The sequence below is a fragment of the Rhagoletis pomonella genome, unplaced genomic scaffold (genome assembly GCF_013731165.1).
Source record: "Rhagoletis pomonella isolate Grant_MI unplaced genomic scaffold, Rhpom_1.0 Rhpom_scaffold_00009, whole genome shotgun sequence".
Classification (NCBI taxonomy): domain Eukaryota; kingdom Metazoa; phylum Arthropoda; class Insecta; order Diptera; family Tephritidae; genus Rhagoletis; species Rhagoletis pomonella.
In genome coordinates, this window is record NW_023458563.1 from 7346099 (window position 1) to 7362820 (window position 16722).

Genomic DNA, 16722 nt, shown 5'->3' on the forward strand with positions numbered 1-16722 from the left:
CCCGTATACTATGAGGCACTTTCCTTGCAGCATATGTCTCGAAGCGGGGATTTGGAATCAAATCTATATCATACTCTTAGTTCCTCACGCATCCAAGCCCACTGAAGATTTCATCGTCCGACTTTAGTTCGGTTACTCGCAAAATTAGGCCGCTTCGTTCACAATCACGTTCCTAGTAAAGGCGAAATTGCACCGTCAACAATTTTGAAGTTAATTGTTAAACTTTTGTCGCGGACTTGGCACTTCGCGTTAATTTCGCTTACACTCACTTTGCTATTGCTAAAAGCTACAAATTTTTTCGTTGTAGCCAGTAAAATTTAAATTTTAATTTTATTCCAAATCGACTTCGATAAGACGTTACACTGACCTCCAGAATCGAGCTTCACCTTAATTGTTTTATTTTCAACAATAATTTGCTCACACCAGCTGCGGCTAGTGTTGAAGTTTGTATTAACTGTGTTGACGAACAACTCGTCTTCACTTATATTTTCCTCGCTTTCTACTCGTTCTGGCGTCGCGTCTTTAGTGAGCTCAAATACTCGTTGTTTTCTGCTTAAACACATTTTTGCGAAATGCCCTCTGCTGTGACATTGATTGCAACTTTTGTTGCAAGCCGGACAACGGTTTTTCTCATGCAGATACCCACAAAATCTACGCTCGCGCTCTTTTTGCTTTAATTTTGCTTTGGGAGTTGAGTAGGACGAGTGTGCATACTGTGCATTTCTCTGTTTTACTTTGTTTAGAACATTAACCTCTGTGTCTTGTTTGTGCAGCTCTTTTAGTTGTTGCGTTGCTGCTTGGCTAGCTCGACAAGTCTTAATTGCCTTTTCCAAAGTTATCTCTTCGACAGATAGCAGCTTCTCTCGAACGGCGTCACTTTGAACGCCGCAAACAATTTTGTCGCGCAGTAAAGCGTCCGTTAGCTCACCAAATTCACATTTTCTGCTTTGGTTCTTTATTCTCGTTAGGTCGGTGTTATGCAGACAAATTTTGTTTGCCAAATTAAATGGCGGCTGCTTAGTTTGCTCGGAGGTGGTTATGTCGAGTTTGGCACAGGGTTGCACGTTCATTATGGTTTTCATGGCTATTGCCAACACGAAATGAGAATTTTGTGTATAGCAACAATTGTCTAAAATTTTTGTATATGACAACGCCGAATTTGCTGCAATTTGACCAAACTAAATTAGTTTGCTGTGAGAGTCGCCAAACTCGCTCTCTCCGAGTTTACCGCAACAACAATTGCACACAGTTTGCCAAACAAAATTTCTGCATAACACCGACCTTAGAAACTCGTCGAACGGTTCCCCAGATTTCTGTGTCATAATGTTAAATGAGTATCTCTCAAAAGTTACGTTTGCTTTAGGTGCAAAATATTCATCAAACTTTTTTATAATTGTTGAGACACTTTTTTTTCCACATCGCTTAGTGAAAATGAATTATAAATATTAAGTGCTTCATTCCCTATTGCCGGCCACTTGAATCTCCGCTGGTTTTTTCTCCAGTTCTGCAGCCACTGAAAACCATGTGTACTGCTGATGCCACTGACTCCATGCCTGTGCTGCGTTGTCAGTACCCACTGCCAGCGGTTTAGGTGGTTTTACGTACGACGCGTTCATGCTGTCTGAAGGTGTATATTTTCCTGCTCCGACGCGTTGGGGATCTATTCTGACACAATGTAGTGTCAAGACAAACCGCGCTGGTTGATTATAAATCCAAGACTGACTTTTATTGAAGTAATCCAAATGTATGTAAGCTAATACATGCATTACAATGTTGTAAATAGAAGTATGTATATGTACATGTGTATGAGATATTAATATGCGATGGTATGCGTGATTATAAGAGAGGTATGTACATGACACATATGTTACCGTATAACCGATTTCAATAATTATTTTTTAAAGGAAAGGTGGTACCATCCTAATTTGGTTTAGATCCGATTATTGGATCATGAAGAAGTTAACGGTATTCTTATAGTTTTACAAGAGAATTGAAGTCGGTTCTGCTTTTTTCTAAAAAATTACTTGTTTATTCAAAAAATAGTCTTCGAGTGTCTTCTACAAATCGATAAATTATTTTAGTGATGATGCATTTTGGTTTTCTACAAAACCTCTGTGAACGCTAAGCATACCTAAACCTAACTAACAAACTAAGAGAAAATATTAAAAGATAATAATTGTTTTACCATTTTTTTTAAGCAAATGACTGTTTATCAGACTAACACAAGTAAGCGAAAAGAACGTTCACAGTTCATAAAGTTAACGAGGAAGAAACAGCAGTTTACCAAAACTACCGAAATGGATGTGAAGACACCCAAAGTTTTAATTTATTGCACAAATTTCTTGAATTGGAAATCGATTATGAATTCATAGAAAGAAACTTACAATGAAGCTTTGGAATTTAGGGCGGGCTTGCTCAATGTGTTTTTAGTATGGGAAACTTTTCCAATAGCCTTCCTCCTTTGTAAAGGGGCATAAACATTGGTTAGAACCAATAAACGACTGTTTGTTGTGAGCCCAAAGGTAGATAGGGTTGCCAGATTTTTTTTAGCGAAATCAGTACCTTAGACATTTTCATGCTATAAAAATCACTACTTTTCAGTACACTTTTATTCAAAGCAAAATCGTGAATGTAATGCTATGTCTCCATTGAGAGATTTATCTATTCAGATTTAATAAATCCAGTTACTAAATCACAACCGTCTCCTTGCCCCAACGAGATATGTTTGACGTTCACATTTTTACATATTTGACGTTTGCTTATGTATGATTTTATAAATACAGTTGCGGACATTGAAATACAGATAAAAGGAAGGTACCGGAGCGGAATTTCATTATGTGAATTCTCAAGATTATTGGCTTCTTATTCGTGGTAAGTATGTGCAATATAATTTGGGAAATGTAACGAATAGTGCCATATTCCGAATCATCTTCCCGAATTTAAGAAAAATTATCGAAACGGTAAATAACAAGATTTGCGAAAGGAACAATTTTTAAAGAGCAGTTGGGGAAATAAACTCTCTTATTCATAAGAAGGAACCGAAAATCTAATCATCGGTCTTTGGCATACTATGAAGATCTAGCTAGCAGATATGCCTGCCAATGCATTTCTTGAGTCGAACTGAGTTCTAGAGGATGTTTGGTGCAATATTATTTAAGCAGAACTATTATCGAATTTTATAAATTTCACGTGGCAGGTAGAAAGCGGAGAAGACTCTGCATGATATTATCAGAAAATATTTTTGATGTGTATACATCTTTGGTTTCGGTAGGTGTAAAATTTGAGAAGCTGTAATGCATAGCCCAGCAGAGAATTTCGAATTGGATTGTATTGCAGCAAAAAAAATTCAATTTCGTTAGAGGCACCCTGTGTTTACTTGCTATTGCAAATGGTTGCATACATTTACGATTATTACTTCCGGTTATGCCATCTCCATGCATGCATACGGCTTTGTAACTATATGGATACATACTTAAGATTGTGTGTACATACATTTGTTACACGTGGTTTTGATATTCGTAGCATGGTTTTAGGCATAGGTTTAGGTAGGCTATTGATAAAAAGGCAAGGCCAAAATTTAAAAAAATTCCTACTGAAATCATTTTAACTGGGACCGTTGATAACTGATGAACATACATGAATATATGTATATATACATATGTATGGATGATGTAATAGCGTTCTGTTCTAACACCTTTCGTGTTAAATCCTGTAAAAGTTTCAAAAAGAAAAATCACTATCTGAAGTGAGAGTAAAACATGAGTAACAGTAAAAAGTACAGGAACAAAAAAGCATCGGGTAAAATCTTGCAAATTCATTCTCTTCACAGCTCTCCAAAAATCGCTCTCATTTACATGGTTCTGGAATACGGGATCATTTTTCCTGTAACTTCCTGCAAGTTCGTGTAAAAACCTGCAAATTCATTGAGTACTGGATCAGAGCTAATACAAGATTGCACAAAGAGAAGACGACAATAAGAGGAAATGCTGAACAAATGAATTTAGCTTCCCATTTTGCAAACAAGGGATGGTATGTTATATGTATTCATGACTTTAACGTAAACCTAGCGACAGATGAAGCAGAACCACAGATCATATTCCTAAAAGAAAAACTAAATTTAAGAAAATATACAAATAGAAATGTTCAAACTACAGGTTCAAAATCAGTAATTTATACATTGTTTTCAAGATATTTTAACGTCCTTGAGTCACAAGTATCATATTATATCAATCATACCGATAACTTCGTGTATTAAAAGAATTAAAAATGAAAATGAATAAAAAAAATCAAATCAGCAAAATGAATAACATTAAGTGAGGTCAATGTTTAATTTCTAACCTGGCCTACATGTGTATGTATTTAGCTGAATCGCCTAACAATAGGTTTACATATAAAAAGATTATCCTCATTTTCGAGCTTAACTCCCTAATCTGTAATTAGAAAAAGCGATTAGCCATACAAAATTATAATTATAAAATCTCAGATTAAACCGATAACTTGTTGGTGTCAAACCTAGTTTTATCGATTATTCTTGCGAAGAAGAGGGGGACGCTAGCAAGAAAAAGAGGTTTGTAAAGGTATTTTTAATAAAATATTAAGTTAAAATATATTTAAATAGCGTAATATGTGTAGGAGAAAAAAGTGACCGTGGTGGCATAGAGAAGAAGCTTAACTTTTTCTCGAGTTGTGAGAATAACAAGCACAACCAATTTGATAGCTGACGAGCTTTGATTGAGATTATATTTATATGTAAACGTACTATTATGCTTTACCGTACGCATATGTTTACACATCAAATTTCATGAGTACCTAGTACTCACGCCTTTTTTATAAATTTTAAATTTTTAAAATAATAATAATTATTACGACCAAAGTTGTGTAAATGTTAATCATTTTCCCTTAAAACTAACCAAAATATAAAAACGCCTAAAAATATGAAAATTCATGTTTTTTTAATAGGCTAGATTTCAATGTCCGCAACTGTATATTGAAAATACAAATGCTATTTGACTTTGGAATGTAAATTTGTGGTTGCCAAACCGAAAAATTTGCTTTTTATGATCAATATTATTGAAGATTTAACTTAAATCTACTGCCTTGCGAGATTTAATTTTTTATGGTAAGTCTCAAAAGATTTAAGGTTAAATCTCGTCAGAGGGCTAAGTCTGCATTAAATCTCATAATGGAGACATAGCATAAATAAATAATAAATATTTTAAACCACCAGAGTGCTTGTTTTTAACAATATTTTGGTAGATAAATAAAATGTATTTCATAAAAAATAAAAACGTTATTAATTTTAACACTAGTGTCCACATTATCATGTAGTATAAAATACCTTTAAAATATCATTGTAGATAGAAGTCAATAAATTATTAGTGAACGAATTTTTTTATATTTCATTTTAAAATTACTTTTAATTTGAAGTTCACTTTCAAAAATTTTAACCCTCATCCTGTACTTTGGACAAATTTTGTCCAATCGCATATTTAAGGTCAGTTATTTCGAGAGTTTTCCATAATATCAATGTGAAACTTTTTAACAGTTATTTATTTGCTGATATTCAGTTGTATTGCGAAAATCAAAATTATTACCTAGGGCAACCTTTACAAAAAAAAATAACTAATCCTGTATTTTGGGTAAATTTGCCCAATGTCATTTGAAATGATTTTGTGCACACAAAATAGCAAGAGCTGGATACAATTATCGTGCTTTTCCTGCAATTCGGAGAAAAAATCTTGAATTCGTTTGTAGATACGAAAAAGAAACCCGTGTTTCGTTTCGAATTCTTATATGAACACACCAAATCAATTACACTAGTTGCTTATGTTCCAAAGAAATATCGCGCTGTGTATATCTCATCAACACACTTCAGCAAGATGCAAAAATGCAGGACAACTGTTTCAAAAACCCCGAAATAATTGAATATTACAATAAAGCGAAAGCAGGGGTAGCCACACTGGACCAACTTGTCGGAACATACACCTGTAAGAGGAAGACCAATAGGTGGCCAGTAGCTCTCTTTGCTAATATGCTTGATATATCCGCATGCAATGCTCTTATAATTTTGACGGCTGTAAATCCTGGGTGGAACAAAAAAAATCATTTCCGTCGCAGACTTTTCCTGGAACAATTGGGGTGTGATCTTTTGGAGAATGAAAGGGTTGAACGAACATCTCAGCCACACAGTTCTCTCTGATTAATAAAAAATTGTCAGGTAAAAGTATTACCATTTTACAAACAAGAAAGGTGTAAAAATCACTTACTTATGTTTCTCTATGGGTCCCGGCGAATACTTCACGACCCGGATGCCGACGATTGGGGTATCGCTCTGCATAGAGTCTTTGGGCAGCTCTGGCATTACAGCAAGCTTCACCGTAAATTAGGTGAATATCCGCATATTCATGCGACGTATACTGCGTGTTCTCTGTCATAGTATTAATAACACAATGTTCGAAGGGTCCAATTTCACAAAATCCACTTTCACTAATTCCGGTAAGCAACATAAAATAATGTCAGGAGCAGGTAATAATGTACCTTTGTACTATTTAGCATGTCATTGGTCGGTACCGTGAGCAACTTAAATTTAAATCCATTAAATACATTCTAGCTTGTCTCAGTCCTTTGCCCACAAAAGCGGCATAACTTCTTTTTTCTATTCGAAACACTAAGAGTGGCACCTTTCTGAAATCTTTATTAAATGAGCAATTTTTTTATGTAATGTAAAGTTATAGCTCAGTACATTTTTTTTCACCAAAGATAGTCAAAGTTGGGGAAGAAAATATCAAAAAGTTAAAAATCCCAAAATAGTCCTAATTTTATTATGGCTCCTTAATATATTTTAACTACATTGCATTTGAGTATGGAGAAGTATTTTACATACAAAATTTACTAAGTATAGCCTGGTTTGTAGATGCAGTTAAAGAAAACACATGAAAAGCCACGATTTTATTTTAATTAAAAAAAATGTAAATATTTCAAAAACGGTAACAATTTCACCTGAAAATTTTTTGTTTATCAGAGAGGGCACCAACCACCTACCTTCCCCTAAAGTTTGGCAGGTTACTTCTGGGACACCCTGTATAACTTGGTGTAAATTTGTGAATTTTGGTACAATTAATCAGATTTATACCAAAATTCGCAAATTTACACCAAGTTATAGACAAGTATGCTACTTGAAGAGCAAAGGAGCGGAGCTGAAGCAAAGAGCTAAAAAAATTCATTTGCTCCTTAGCTCCTTAAAGAAAAATAAATTTATCTACTTAATTTTTTATTTTTGCCACTGAAAATTTATTTTTACGTTGGCAATACATTTCATTGCGCAATGCATAGCAGTCAGGGATAAGCCAGCTCAAATTTGAATGGAGATGAAAAATAATAACCTCCCAGCCAGAAGAGAAACGTAAATTTTTGGCGACAGTGCCGTCTCGTGCAATCCTCCGGTCCAGGAAACGAACGTTAAATGACTAAAATTTTCGTTCATTTACGTATCCTAAAACGTTCAAAAAAGTGCGTTTTTTTTTACCTGGAAACGAACAGAAAACAACTACAATTTTGAGAGGCTGAGCGTGGTAGCATTCGTTAGCTTTTAGAAAGTGTCGAATTCGATGCGGTTGCCAGACATACTGATTTTATCATCCCTTTAAAGTAGCCAGACGGCTTATCCACATGACTAATGTCTATCAACTGGAATTCTATCAGCAACATTTTTATCGGTTTTTAAAATTTTGTACCTTACGAATTGGTCAAATTCGGACAAAAGACTGTCTGTAGAAACTTACATTAACTCATGGAGAAAAATTTTCTTGCATGAAATTGTTAAAATAAATACCTATGTATATCTTACCTCATAATTAACTGAAGATTGTGGAGACAAACGATTGATAAATTCGAGGAATTTGTTTTCGTATAATAATTTTATGCGCTGCTCTTAAATGATTGGACGATGTTGTTGTACTGTCACTAAAATTAATTTCTCTACCACACTTTTCACATTTCACTTAAGTTTTATTGGCACTTTTTTTTTTAAATACGATCAAACAGCACTCTGCGCCCTTGTTAGAAGATCAGTTTTGATATAAGAGACGCCACTGCAAATAAATTTAAAAAAGTCGAGAGTCGAAAGTGAAAGTGATCACTAAAATTCGACTTTCAGGAGTAAAAAGTCGATTTTGGTCGGAAGGAGAAGTCGACTTTGCCATCCCTATTGCGATGATATGGTGGAGCTTAAATTATTTAAAAAGAAGAGCAAAGCTTCAATTACAAACGTGTATGTACGCTTTGCTCTTCACTATGCGCTTTTCCGTTGAAACATATGCGTTTGAAATCGACGCTTTGCTCAATGCTCTTTGCTCGCCGCTCCACTATGTTCTTACCCTTAGACATTCAGAATTCGTTTAAAATATGCTAATTTAAAAACACAACTCTTTCAGTGTTCCTCCGGGGTTTTTGGGCATGACGGCAATCCACTGTTTCTTCAATTTCGCTTTATTTTTGTGGAAACGAAACATGTTTTGCAAGTTCTGGATCATTTCTACATTCTTTTTTCAAATATTTCTCGTATTCTTGCTCTTTTTGCGTTTGGTTTTTCGCATCGTGTTTTTATTATATTTGCAATTAAAATTTTTTTTAGTAAAATCAACTGGTTGTGGCTCCCTGATAAACAAAAAATTTTCAGGTAAAAGTGTCACCGTTTTTGAAATATTTACATTTCTTCGAAATTAAAAAAAATCGTGCATTTTCATGTGTTTTCTTTAACTGCAACTACAAACCGGGCAATACTTAGTAAATTTTTTATGTAAAATACTTCCAGATAGTTGCCTCTCCATACTCAAATGCAATGTAGTTAAAATATATTAAGGAACCATCATAAAATTAGGACTATTTCTGGATTTTTAACTTTTTGATATTTTCTTCCCAACTTTGACTATCTCGGGTGAAAAAAAAAAATGTACTGAGCAATAACTTTACATTACACAAAAAAATTGCTCATTTCATAAAGATTTCAGAAAGGTGCCACACTTACTGTTTTCATTAGAAAAAAAAGTTATAGCCGCTTTTGTGGGTAAAGGACTGAGACACGCTAGAATGTATTTAATAGATTTAAATTGAATATGCTCTTGTTACCGTCAAATGACATGCTAAATAGTACAAAGGTACATTACTACCTGCTCCTGACATTATTTTGTGTTACTTACCGGAATTAGTGAAAGTGGATTTTGTGAAATTGAACCCTTCGAACATTGTGTTATTAATACTATGACAGAGAACACGCAGTATACGTCGCATGAATATGCGGATATTCACCTAATTTACGGTGAAGCTTGTTGTAATGCCAGAGCTGCTCAAAGACTCTATGCAGAGCGTCGACATCCGGGTCGTGAAGTATTCGCCCGAACCCATAGAGAAATATATGAAGGTAAGTGATTTTTACACCTTTCTTGTTTGCTTGCTTGTTAACTATCATTTTTCACCTTTTTAAGGTCGCATACCTGGAAGGCGTGGCGGCGAAACAGGACAGAACGGTAGATGTTGAAGCTGTGTTAAAGTAAGTGGAACTAGGTCCATCGACTTCAGTGAGAATGATGGAAAGACGGACGGGAATACCAAAAACTACAGTTCACAAAGCTTTACAAGACCATCGATTTCATCCATACCACATTCAACGTGTTCAGGCTCTACAAGAAAGAGATTACCTGTCGAGAGTTAGATTTTGCCGTGAAATGTTGCGAATGCATGAATCAGACCCCAACTTTTTTAATAAAATAATTTGAAGCGATGAATCATCATGCAAACGTGATGGTTATTTTAAGTTACATAAACTTCACAGTTGGCAGATAGACAACCCTCACGAAATGAGAGAAGATCGTTCGCAGTACCGGTACAAAATAAATTTATGGTGCGGTATTTTTAATTGTCAGGTATTGGGACCTGTGGAACTGCCGCCAACGCTCAACTCTCACAGTTATTTAGAGTTCCTTCAGAAACGGCTTCCAACTCTTTTGAAAGATGTACCCTTAAATCTGCGGCGAAGACTATAGCTGCAAAATGACGGGTGCCCTGCTCACTACGGGCGTGAAGTAAGAGCTCATTTAGACGAAACTTATCCTCGCCGATAGATTGGACGATACGGGCCAATCACGTGGCCCGCTCGATCGCCAGACCTGAATCCATTAGATTTTTTCTACTGGGGCTGTCTTAAGGACAAAATTTATTCAAAAACAATTCAAAACGAAGAGCATTTGCGGGAACAAATAAATGGAGCTGCTGCTGAGATAGCCCAATTGAGTTTAAGATCTCTAAAAGCGTCTTTTCTTAAAAGGTGCCGAGCTTGTATTAGAGTAGAAGGTCGCCAATTTGAGCATATTTTATCAATAAATGAATAAATTTTTCTTCAAACAACTCATGTATATCTTATTTCACGTTAACCCATCCTTCACACAAAATATTGATAGATATAGCCCTTGTTATAGACTCTAGTCCGAATTCCGGTAAGTAACATAAAATAATGTCAGAAACAAGTAATTATGTACCTTTGTACTATTTAGCATGTCATTTGATGGTAACAAGAGCAAATTCAATTTAAATCTATTAAATACATTCCAGCGTGTCTCAGTCCTTTACCCCCAAAAGCGGCTATAACTTTTTTTTTCTATTCGAAACAGTAAGTGTGGCACCTTTCTGAAATCTTTATGAAATGAGCAAGTTTTTTATGTAATGTAAAGTTATAGCTCAGTACATTTTTTTCACCCGAGATAGTCAAAGTTGGGGAAGAAAATATCAAAAAGTTAAGAATCCAGAAATAGTCCTAATTTTATGATGGTTCCTTAATATATTTTAACTACATTGCATTTGAGTATGGAGAGGCAACTATCTGGAAGTATTTTACATAAAAAATTTACTAAGTATTGCCCGGTTTGTAGTTGCAGTTAAAGAAAACACATGAAAAGGCACGATTTTTTTTTAATTCGATAAAATGTAAATATTTAAAAAACGGTGACACTTTTACCTGAAAGTTTTTTGTTTATCAGGGAGCTCACCCCCCCCACCTACCTTCCCCTACCCTGTATACATATAAGCCAAAACTAAAGCGTTGATAAAATGGAAAATTTCGAGACGCAGTGTATCCACCATAAACTCTTGGATCTAGGTTAAAAAAAATTAATTAGAATAAAATGCGTTTCTGATAGCGCGGATTTTGTTTTACTTTACGAATTTTACCTTTAAGGAGAGCTGGAAGTAAAACTTTCCAGAAAAATTTTGCGAAAAAAATTTTTTATCCAAATATTTGAAACTACAGACTTTAACAGTTTGTAAAGTATTTTTAGTACACTCTTATAAGTGCCATAGCAACGATTCAGAAATATATGCACCTTGCTTTGGTTTTAAGAGATTTTTTCAGCACTTAAACTTATAAAATTCGTTGTTTTTATTAGAATTGCCGAATATGTAAAAAAACCTTACGTCAATAAATGCTCACCCTTAAAAAAAAATATGTAGCTCTTCATTTTAGCTACTATTGGTATTATTTACCTCTTTTTAGCTCTTTTTTTTTGACCGTGTTAGCTCCAAACGAAATTTTCTCTGCAACACTGCTCACGTACGATGCAAGAACAATATTTCTTTCTTTGTTTCGACATACTTTAAGCATTGTTGACGTTATTTCCATTGGAATGAGGAAATAGCATCATTTACCTTATTTCCAAATTTTTGTTGACTTTATTTCGCTTTTGAAAAGCGAGTTTTAAATTGTGAGTTTAGTAATGCTGAGTAGAGTGTTAGTATGAACATACTTCGTGCACTTAAATACTTTATTATGTTAAGCCTGGTAGTTAGTGCATTTCTTAGGCTAATACAGTGATACTTAAAGCTATGCTTATGATCAAATATAACACCTAGTATATTTACAGACTCAAGATTCAAAATCGTTAAATTGTTAAACTTAATGTTTAATTGATGGCAATTGTGTTTTCTGCAAACATGTAGGTGCTTGCATTTCTCAAGTGAAATGAGAGCACCCGAATGTTGTTGAATGTCATTAATGATGTCGGATATAGTTTTCTTATTGCATATTAAATAAAGATCATAGCGTGTAGGCAATGCCTGATATTACTTTGTTCAGTTAAAAGTTTGCTTAGGTCTACAAATGCTATAAGAAATAGGGTTACCGAAAAGAGTGACCCTTGGGGAATACCATTGTGCAATGGGAATGTGGGCGATAACCGATGTTATCAAAAGCCTTTTTAAAGCCGATTGCGAGTATGGAGGTATGATTTATTGTGGAGAGATTTTTTGAGATGTGGAGGTCCAAGAAGATCTGGGCATCTAAAGTGCTTGTACCGGATTTGAAACCCACTTGAAAAGGATATAGTACGTTTTTTTTTATTTAAATACACATCAGTCTTTTTTATATGATTTACTCCATGACTCTGCTTATGCATGGTATAAGAGAAATTAGCCTATAACTCTCGATAGTACTAGGGTCTCTTTTCGGTTTATCAATTGGAACGACGACAGCTGTCTTAAAACTTTGCTGGATCACACTAGCGCTTAAGATTGAATTGTAAAGTTTGAGCAGGCGGTGTTTGATTGGTTCAGGAGTATGACGGAGCATTTGATGATTTATTTTGTTAAACCCTGGGGTGGTACCTTTAGTTGCTTTAAAAGCAGCTTCTAGTTCGTTAGCATTTATATAACTTTCGAGTTGTAGGGCTAAATGATCTGGGCTATCGGCGGCCGTCATGTGCTGAATATGTACTGCTAGTTGTATGAATTGGGGAAAGAAATTAGATGCTTCTGATTCCTTACAATTGTGTTGGGCAAATTCTGTCGAAATTTCGGACGGACTGGTGAAGACTTTGGTGTTTACAGTTATATACCGGAGTGATTTGGGTGTATATATTTCTGTTAAATTTTTAACACCCTTCCATATGTTTTCGACTTCGGAGTAGGGATTAAGCTTTTTTGTAACTCCTCGAAGCTCTTTCGTTTGGCTATTTTTTTTTTATTAAATATAGCGTTGTATTTGATGTAGGCAATTAGATCGGAAGGACAAAGCGATTTACGTTATTTCCTCCAAGCAAATACTTTTTCGTTACGTAGAGTATTAAGTTATAGAGTCCACCAGGGTACTTTTCTTCCAGGTAAACGGATGGAAGCATGTGGAATTGAAAAGCTCGCTGCATTTCGAATGGTTTTCTGGATCCTAGGCGCCTCTTTGTTGGCGTTGTGTACATCAACGTCCCGTAGCTTACTTGAGAGAAATGTAACCTTGTACTTTGCCCAGTCTGCCAGTCTGGCAGTGTTAGAATTGAAAGTTTTGTAGTGGATTTTGGTATTTGGAGTTGACAGTGAGATAGAGCATACTATACGGAAGTGGTCGCTGTTGTGTGAATCATCTAGTGTAAACCATGAGGAAAGCGGAAGTAATTGTGATGAACATAATGTCAAGTCTATATGAGTAAAGGTTTTGTGTGTGGAGAAGTGAGTTGTGCTATTGTCAGTAAGTATAGATAGGTTTGAGCTAAGTACTCAATTACCATGCCTTTGCGATTGGCCTTTGGTGAACCCTATAGTGGACTCCGGCTATTAAAGTCACCGCAGAGTATTATTGGGGTATTGACGTTAGAAATAATATTGTGTAGATCAGAATGCGAAAAGTGTTGTTCGAGAGGAATGTGAATAGAGAATACTGTACTTGGGTACTTAAGATTTGTTTCGGCAGCTATTACTGATATGTTTGAATTGATGCGTATGCTTTTGTGAGAGAGGCTTTTATGGATGAGTAATCCACAATCCTTGCTTACAATGATTAATTTGAGGGGAGTTGTGTAGGTAGGCTGAGTATTGTTTAGGGGTATAAGGTATAAAATTATGTTTCAGATGAGTTGGTGGCAAATTAATTGAGGTTTGCGATCTTTTATTAGAGTTTCTTAGTTGTCTTAGTTAGTCTTAGTGTAGTTGTTAAAATATCCTTTCATATTCCATTGGAGAATATTGAGGATCATCAAGTAACTATTTAAACGAAAATTTTATAGTATTCGGTTATTTTAAGGCAAAACAATAACCTATAATATGCGGTCTGGATGATCGCTACTAAGATTGCTTGAGTGGATATTTGGTTTTTTTGCTGCTGAAATTGTCCGTGTTGACGTGATGCTGGGAGATGAGAAAGAATGAGTGATGTTGTGTTAATTGATGTTGTTCTGAAATGAGAGATGAGTAGCACTGAGAACAGTTTGTGGTGGTGGAGTTGTTTTGAGTGCTGACTGAGATGTTTTGGCTTGTGATGGGAAGAGAGCTTTGAGTAGGAACAGATGACGTGTCCAAAATGATACGTTTTTCATCGAATTTTTAAAATATACTTTTATTTTTAGCTTATTATAAATTGTGGTACATTTTACTTTACAAGTCTAGGGTAACTCTTCCCATCTTAAGACTTTTATGATTTTGTGGCCACACATTAAGTTTGCTTCCTTTCATTGAACATAACACCTTTAATCTGCATATGGCACCACTGTTAGCTACAGACAACTAACCTCTTCCCGTACTCCAGGATTTGGTCCGAAATAGTCCGAAGTTTTTCCTTTCACACATTTATCATATATTTTGCGAAAAATTTTCTCACTATATCATGGAATGCGATAACAGGCTAATATTGTCGTTCCTTTTCCTTTTTGTTTTTGAAGCTGTCGGATGTGATATTGGGCTAAAGGCAGTGTCACACGATTGGTACATTTGTATAGAATATTATATTTTGGCAGTCACAGAGGGGTGTTCTTTAGAAATTTGAGTTCAACTCAATAAAAGAATTTACAAACAACTCTACTCTGTAACGGCCAATATGTACAAGTGTACCAATCGTGTAACACTGCCTTAAGAATTTTATCTAGAGTAATCCGGTAAGTATTGTGAAAATTACTTTTAATTGTTTACAGTGTTAAACACCAATTTGATACGTGATTTTACTTAAGTATGCAAATGAATTCAACTGTTACCGAGTATAAAAGCTTTATTTTCACTCTGTATATTATATAAAAAGCAAAAAATATTAATACAAACTGTCAACGATCACAACTAAAAATTCAAACTACCATTTTAATTTAAGAATTATAAGTTTTATTGAAGACTGATACTTCGATACTTAACCTTTTTTTCATGATTCTTTTGATCCATTTTAGGGAATTTTGGTGATACATTTCTTCTGAGCGCCGCGGCAACACTGGTTGTAGATGCTTGAGAACAGGCTGACGGGAGCTTTTTGTTTGAGTTGGCATATGATCCAATGTTTGTGCAGGGAAGAGGGCTGAGTGAAGTTTTAAAGGAAGATAGTAAAGTTTGTAGATCGGATGTGCTGTGGTTTGCTTCGCTTTTATTTTGCGATGTTGATGTAGCGTTGCAGCCATTATTTACAAGAGAATCAACGTTTGAGTTATGCGAGTTTGGTTGAAGGAAAGCAGGTTGTGTGGGATTCGTGACCGAAGAGTAAGTTTGTTTCAGATTACCGCACAATGGGTTTTGTATTTTATACAGACGTCTGCTTCATTATAGCTACATTTGTTTTGTGTTTTAAGGCCTGTATGCAGCTCTCAAGAAAAGCAAAAACTCCATATAAAATGAAGTACAAGAAATGGCTAAGAAATTTTCTTGAGTCAAATTTCCTTAAGGCAGTACGCAGTTCTTAAGAAATTTACTACGCTTTCTACTACAGTTTTCTAAAGTTTTTTGTGAAAAAAGAGCACAAGGCAACCCAGGTTTGCAACAGAAATATATGCTCGTTCCATTATTTCTTGCGGAAAGAGTGAGGCAACATGCTGTGAGGTATCAAAAATGTCAAAATTCCTTGGACACACACGCGAAATAATGGCAATTTTTTCTTGACCGTTTTCTTGAGAGCTACATACAGGGCTATAATTTTGAGTATTTGGTTTTGTTGTTCATACAGTGACAATCTTTGTAGGACGCTGAATGAGCGCCCAAGCAATTTGCACACATTGTGGTATGTCCAAGCAGTTGCAGTTCCGGCACCGCATGTGGGGCACCGAAATTGCGCATATGGAAACTGTGCATTTAGACATTATTTCGGTTTCAACCGAAACTGTGCATGTATGCTTTATTTCGGTTTTTACCATATGCATTATTTCGGTTTTAAACCGAAACTGTGCATGTATGCATTACTTCGTTATTTTTCATATGCATTATTTCGCTTTTAAAACGAAAGTATGCATATGCATAATTTCGGTATTTTCTCATATGCATTATTTCGGTTTTCAACCGAAACTGTGCATGTATGCATTACTTCGGGTTTTTCATATGCATTATTTCGGTTTTCAACCGAAACTGTGCATGCATGCATTATTTCGGTTTTTGTTATATGCATTATTTCGGTTTTCAACCGAAACTGTGCATGTATGCATACCTTCGTCTTTCACATATGCATTATTTCGGGTTTCATCCGAAACTGTGCATGTATGCTTTATTTCGGTTTTTGCCATATGCATTATTTCGGTTTTGAACTGAAATTGTGCATGCATGCATTATTTCGGTTTTCTAACGAAAGTGTGCATATGGATAATTTCGTTTTTTCTAATATGAATAATTTACTTCTACTTAGTAAGGGGTTTTAATCCCTAAGCGCGGCTGAAAGCCGCCTACGCAGAGAAAAGTTCTGCGCAAAAATACTTCCGGCCCCCTTTTCCGGCAACACAGAAAGGAGAATTCTAC

General features: G+C 35.3%; 1 protein-coding gene across 1 annotated transcript in view; it reads left to right on the forward strand.

Moving 5' to 3' along the window:
- Positions 1–15484, forward strand: part of LOC118745560 (flocculation protein FLO11-like) — a 537740-nt gene extending 522256 nt beyond the window's left edge. The window contains exon 9 of the mRNA XM_036479035.1: positions 15180–15484. The gene's annotated coding sequence lies outside the window, so the exon portion shown is untranslated. The remainder of the gene's footprint in view (positions 1–15179) is intronic.
- The last annotated feature ends 1238 nt before the right edge of the window (positions 15485–16722 follow it).